The 7,180-nt window shown below is 31.7% G+C and overlaps 1 long non-coding RNA gene across 1 annotated transcript; it reads right to left on the bottom strand.

The window, feature by feature from the left end:
* Window positions 1-4,704: 4,704 nt before the first annotated feature.
* Window positions 4,705-6,631, bottom strand: LOC134277385 (uncharacterized). Its single transcript, XR_009994236.1, has 3 exons — window positions 6,427-6,631; window positions 5,931-6,073; window positions 4,705-4,897 (listed from the first exon to the last, which is right to left on the bottom strand). It is a non-coding gene; the product is annotated as an uncharacterized LOC134277385 (long non-coding RNA).
* Window positions 6,632-7,180: the final 549 nt, after the last annotated feature.

Raw genomic sequence — 7,180 nt, 5'->3', positions numbered from 1 at the left:
TTTATCATTCGTGTGCTTTAAAAATGCTATATATTTTTTTTCATATGGTAGACAAAATTAATCCTATAATTTTATTTTAAAAATGAATTGCTATTAATCTAAAGCACACTATTGTGATTATGGCAGACTTGAAAATTTATCTCCTTAGATAAACACAACTTTAAACTTTTTGAAAATATTTCATGCTGGAACGAACTTTCTTAACGTCCCTTAGAAGCATCATCAGCCAGTGAAGATTTTTTTTTTAAATCATGGCCCCCGACTGTAGGGCGGGGCCACAATGGCTGATGAAAGCTTTACATACGAATATATAGGTTTTTAAAAAAAAATCTTTTTCTCTAGATCCACTGGGCCGGGAAAGATGAAACTTATGTAAAACATCCTCAGGTAGTGTACTGGTAGTTTCAAGCTTGTTCCAATCATGACTCCTGGGGGTATGGCGTGGCCACAATGGCCGATTATAGCTTTACATAGGAATGAATACATCGCAAATGAATAAATAGGGGAAAATAGCAAATCCATTTTAAGAATGAAGGCATCATCAGGTTGATGGTAATTTAAAGCTCTACTGACATCATAAAATAGCCGAAAGTGTAAACAAATAGCCACCATATTTCATCGATAGACGCCATATTAGTTCGTGTTCTATTGTTACTTTCTAACTATGTATACACCCAAATCTTCGTTACGCGTCGAATGCATTTGTCCAATGACCAAGTACACCGTGTACCTCGAAGTGCCGGTGACTGTAAATAGCGGTAACAAACCTATCGCGAATTTTGCAATAGGTAAAGTTGCAAAAAGACCAGAACACATCGTTATAGCATCCAATATGAGAGTTGCAGTAAATATATGCACAAAACACACAAGCACAACAAATAAGAGTGCTCACTTCCGAAAGTTACCGACACCGCATGGTCATGCATGCAAACTTTAGGTCAATGAAACGTGTGTTTACAGTCAAGCGTTTCAAAGCATTGATCGGGGAGCAGTGATTATTTGTAAAATGAAAGAAGAAATCCAATATTTGCATGAAAAACGTACTTGTTAATAAACTTCACAAGGAAACAAGGTATAATTCACCATATTAAAAAAAAAACATATTCCTGGATTGCATATGAACAGTTAAAACATAAAGGGGTTAGGCCTGTAGACCTGAAAGGGGGGGGGGGGGTAGAGAGGTATACATTCTCAATGATGGCTAAAAATGCAGCCATTTAAATGATTTTACAAAGGTTTAATATTTTTTCAATTAATAATTTTGATACTATAACGATTCCTTTCTTTTTTCTACTCTGGAATGTATAGGTGTGCCAAGAACAAAAAAAAATGATAACATGTTTTAAATTTTTTATCACACATATGCCTCATTCATAGAAGTTATGACTGTTTAGGAAGAATTACCATTTTGAAAGGAAAAGTAATTATTTGCACATATTCAGTAGGTAGTTTGGAAATTTATATGTGCAATTAACGCTGCTCCTAAAGATCTTTGATGAGTCAAGTCTTCATAGGAATTTTTCCTGAATGTTAGAATATAGTTTTATTCCAGTAATTAAAAAACAAGTTAATGAATAAAATGTATTTTATTCATTCTTTTCTTTTCTCTTTATCTTTTTTACAAAAGTAGAAAAGTATCAAAGAATCAAACAAAGTGTCTTGTTTGGCAATGAAAAATATTCTCAGTCATAAATGATGCTCACAATATTTTATAGCAACTTTTTTTATCGGTACATAAACAATTCCATATAAATTGTAAATTGATTATTATTAAAATATTAGGTACATGTAACTGACAAAAATTGAAAATTGTCCACTAAAATTAATAAAATTGTGATACTGTCAGTTCATAAAAATTTACAATTCAATTCCAAAAGATGAAAACAGAGACAAAATAAAGTTTCATGCACATTTGTTTACAAATTGATTTCATATACATATACATGTATAAATAGTTCCAAACCATTGAAAATATAAGATTTTTCATAGGTTACCAAAATTTTAAACAAGGAATACATATATTCATATATATTTCAATGGTGTTGACAAATTGAAAGTTATTAAAAATGTAATATATGAAAATAAAAGTACTATAGATAAATTTTAAAAGTAAAAAGATCCTAGGAGAAATAAAGCACATGTATTATGAAATTTAACATTTACTGGTACTTTCCCTGTGAAAAAAGGCAAATGTTAAACCTTACTGCATTGCAAAAGAAGAGGTTGTACATTACCAATTGCCAAAATCCTTGCTGTCCATTCAAATAAAACACAAGTACGCAGGAAGTATGATGGATTATTATCCTACACATAGGTTGGCTATCTGGTAATGTTATGATGTTCACCCTTCCTCTATGATAAGGTCCTCCTACATCAGAATTGGTATACATGTATTTCGGAGATCTCACAATTACTGTTGTCAGCTCATTACCATCCTTATGCTAGCCAGAGCACAATCAATGTAACCAGGGGACACTTCCAAGCAGAAATCATTTTCTAGAGGCAGCAGCTGAACACAGAGAGGGTAGTCAGTTGGATTCAACATTGCAAGTACATTGTATGTACTGTACTGTACTGAAAATAAATTATTTTATCAAGCTTTAATGCTGCTTCAATGAACTTTTTTTTTCAACGGTTAAAGAATTAAAACTACAACAAAATAATTTTCATTTTAAAGTATTAAAAAATTTAATAACTTTTTATCTCATACATTTCTTTTTTTTCATTCTAGTAAATATTTTTATTACTATACTTGTAGGATATTTTTACACAAGTGGATGAAAAGCATAAAGTTTTGAACAAAGCTATTGAGGCAGAAACAGATTTCATTATGTCTTATATCCAAGGTTCATTACAGTATGAAAACTCCACTTCAGAAATCGCATGGTGTTTGTATGGAGAATGAAAAGTATTTTAAGATCCTGGCATCCTATATATGCTGTTGTCAATCTCCATGCATACGTCTCTATATCAGTGAAACATTCTTGAGAGTGACGTTAAACAGTATACAATCAATCAATCTCCATGCATTACCCCAAAAAACAGAGTTTAGAAATATGTGTTTGTGGCATGCGGTTCATCATTCTGAACAAGAATTTTCATAATAATCTTGAACCCCTGATTGCACCCTCTGCCTTAAGGAACCAGGAAAATGTGATTTTGTTTTGTGGCAGCATGGTCCTCTTGAAGCAGGAAGGAGAGTTCCAGTGCCTTCTTGTGTGAAAGTGGCAGTTAGGAGGAGGTTTACCTAAACTAGATGGAGCATATAGACGTTATCTATCATTCAACTAATTCTGACTCTCAAAAAAACATTAGTTATATAAAACTTACCACACCTTTTTCTTCTATTCATTTATGAAAGTAAAAGCCTTGATCCAGGATTTAGGAGGATCGATAAATTGGCAGAGGTGCTGTCATGGTCTTTGGAATTCTTACTCCTTGAATTACATGCATAAGGACTCCATTATACTTCCTTCAAGTTCTAAAAGTAAATTTAGAAAATTTCCTTTAATACCTTCATGAACAAAAAAAAATATCAAATAAAGTTATAGAAGTACAAGTGATCAGTAAAATTGAATTTAAAGCAAATGATATAAATTTACACCCTTAGAAAAAAAAAATATGTGCATATATATATCTATAAATAATTTATTAAAGTTTCTAAACATTAAAGAGGTTACTTAATTGAAATAACTCAAAATAATTAAAATGTATATTGCATAAAATTTAATACCTGCAATATATATGTATTCTTTAATTGACTTCTTTTTATACACAAACCACTGCTTGGTTTTCTGTTTCTCTGTTACTGTTGGTAAACCTGCTGCACAGCAACCTAATTCCTAAAATTGCACAGTCGTGTAATACCATATAAAATGCATGAAATTACTGTTTTTTTATTTTGTCCTTGATTTATATTCATATCACTGCATTGACTTTACATGAGACTTGAAAACTTTATTCTTGCTTCTGAATAAAATTTTTTCCAAATATAATATGCCCAATATGAAGACAAACTTTTATAAAAAATTAATGCAGAAAATATTGCAATAATGAGAAATTTCCTTTTCTTAAATATGTAGAGAAATCTATTCATGACAAGCATTACTGGTAAAACATACACTGTACTGAAGTTGTATTCTGTAGAATTATCTTGCTGATCCTTATGCAAGATCAATAAATGTGGCACCAACAGTAAACTGATCCCATGATACCTCAAAATGAAGGATCAGAAGTTGCAGCAGGATTGCAACAGCATTTCTCTCTCAATAAAATTGTGTAGACATCCATTTTCCTACATGACCCTCCTGCAATACAAATGAAATGGTAAATGTAAAATTCTGTTAAGTAATACATGAAAAACTGTATATTTATATTTTTTTTATTATTTCTTATATTTAATTATGCTTCTCTCTTTGTAAGGCTTAAAATTTCTTTTTTTTTCAAAGACTCTAAAGGACATTTTTGATAAATTTATTTTCATTCTGTCTCCTTATAATTTTGATGGTTTCTAATTATAATTACCTATTAATCATTTCTTTAAAGTAATTTACTTCATTACAGCAATGCAATGAATTTGTTAATGAAATGTAGGATTGAAGTTATCCTCAAAACATCTTACTCTGAATGTTCTTTTCATTATCAAACATGTTAAACTTTAGAAATAAGCTTCAAACTGGTATGCAATACATTTACTTACAGATGTACTGTGCAGGTAAATTAATTCTTTACTCCTGCAGCTATTTTCTCTGCCTCAACAACGAAGAGCGAAGTATTGGTCCACCTCACTCTTTGAAACATGCTCCTTTTAAGCAGGTCCAATATTTCCCTCTCTCCAACAATAAATCATCTATCTGAAAGGGTATCCACCTCCATCTTGTCACATTCATCAGTATTCCTTGAAAGAAAATATACAAGAGAAAATATTCAAATTGTTTAAGTTTTAAATCTTTCATGTTACATGCTACAGTAGCAATTTATAAATCAAGACAAACAAAAAAACCCACAGTAATTTACATGAATATTTAAGGGTAACAAATCACTGCATCCAGTTCCTTAGAGTTTGAGACATTTTAATCATATCAAAAGACAGTAAAATTTTGAAATTATACCACTGTGAAGTAAATTGCATACTAATGTAGTAATAACATAAATTTAGGGAATCACTTTTTAGCTTGTTGGGTATGCCAGAACATCAACAATATTAGAAATGTGCATATAATTGCATACAATGTGGTCTAGACTAATAGATTTAAATCACATGGATCCTCTTTCTCAATTTCAGAAGTCCCTGTCCACTGAGGTTACACACAAATGAGGCCTTCTTAGCTGCTGATCTTTAACTTAGCGAAATTTTCATTCCAGTAGAATTATCAAGAAATCAACTCACATAACTCTCAAAGAAATATCACAGAGGAAACAAATAGAAATGGAAATAGAGTCATAATGTTAGTGACATTCTATACCATCATTTTATATGATTTTTATTGTGAGGTAAAAATGAATGGAACATATCTTTCCTACCTTTTTTTTTACTCTATTTACAGCAGATGCTGATTTATAGTTATAAAAACTACTCAATCTGTTACTATTTCTTCATTACAGTGTGTCGGCCACTTAGCGAAGTGGTTAGATCATCTGCTCTTGAGTTGTGAACTAAGGAGTCAATCCTAACGTGGCGGGTTGGAATCCCACTGTAGGACATGGATACCGGTCCTTTGGATGAGACCGTATAAACTGAGGACCTGTATCGCAGTAGGTGCTGCATGAAAAAGATCCCTCCCTGCTCAATAGACCTAGAACAAAATTTGCAACTCTCCACCAGCAAGTGGTGGCATCTCCATATGAGTGAAAATTTTCGAGACGGACGTTAAAAAATATACAATCAATCAATCATTAAATCAATCAATCAGCGTGTGCCATTCACAAACCTTGATATATCTTTCCACATCTTACATTCATCGCCCCCAGCTGGCCGCCTCTTCTTCATCACTTTCACCATTGTCATCTTCCTTATGACCAGAAGATCCAAATATTGCATCTCGTTCATGATTTCATTTATTTGATTAGTATCCTGTGTGTTTAAAAGATAATGACAGCTTGATATTACTGCAATATTTATATAAGACAAATCAAATAATTAATTATTCTGATTTCTTCAATTATAAAAAAAATGACAAACAAATCCCAAAAATAATTTTGTGACAATGGTAAAATAGATTGGGTTGAGCCATAACTGAATGCAAATACAGCATGTGTAAATATTATCATATGCAGCTGGTCAAGTATGCAATGCACCTATCTCACTTGCATTAAAGGAAATAAATGAGTTAATCAGAAAAGATAAATGAATATTACTTGCTTGAAGATTAGCAGTGCACAGATGCTTTGATACTTTTAATTTTTTGCATTCTAGTTAGTACTTACATGTTCATGATGTTGTGCTCCAGGTGTTCGGTTTCTTCATCGTCACAATAACTGGCATTGTCCGAAATATCGATGTTCATACTGCTGACACTCTAAAGCAATATAAAACGATTTAATTTTACAGTTCGCCAACAATTGTACTTATCTATTGTCACCTTTATTCGTGAACAGTTATAATAATTGCTCCCCTGTGTTTACACATGTGCTTTTGTATCTACTTTCATTTTCACTCCAGTCTTTCCTTTGCGCATGGGCAAGACATAACACGGTCAAATCGTGACTTGCTCCAAGTTCCAATATTTAAATTTTGCAAACATGGTTATAAAATTCTTTAAAATCCAAATAGTTAAGACACAAAATGCTTATATATTTCCTATCATTTGTAAAGTGTACACTGAATGTGGAATGTTATAATTAAAGTATTAAATATGCTTTGGACTTATGTATGCTTAAGCAGATAAATTTGAATTCAGCTAGGGAAGGTAAATGTCATGCTTATTGGGTTTGCAATCTAATGCAAGAGTATAAATATCCAAGACTAATTTGACAATTTTAATGAAGGGTATAAGTAACCCAAGAAGAATTGGACAAATAAACATTACCTGTTGGGTTTTATTCTAATGTTTGGATGTAATATCCAAGAGGAGTTGAACCAATGTCCAATACCTATTGGTTTTTTTTTCTTATGAAATTTTTTTTGAGTAATCAAAGAAGAATGTCCAATACCTTTTAGTTTAAATACTATTGAAGGGAT

This window comes from Saccostrea cucullata, unplaced genomic scaffold (assembly GCF_032062105.1).
Source record: "Saccostrea cucullata isolate Sc308-1 unplaced genomic scaffold, CSIRO_AGI_Scuc_v1 ctg360, whole genome shotgun sequence".
Taxonomy (NCBI): domain Eukaryota; kingdom Metazoa; phylum Mollusca; class Bivalvia; order Ostreida; family Ostreidae; genus Saccostrea; species Saccostrea cuccullata.
Note: the sequence above shows the minus strand (reverse complement) of the source record. Positions and strands in the feature narration are given on the sequence as shown.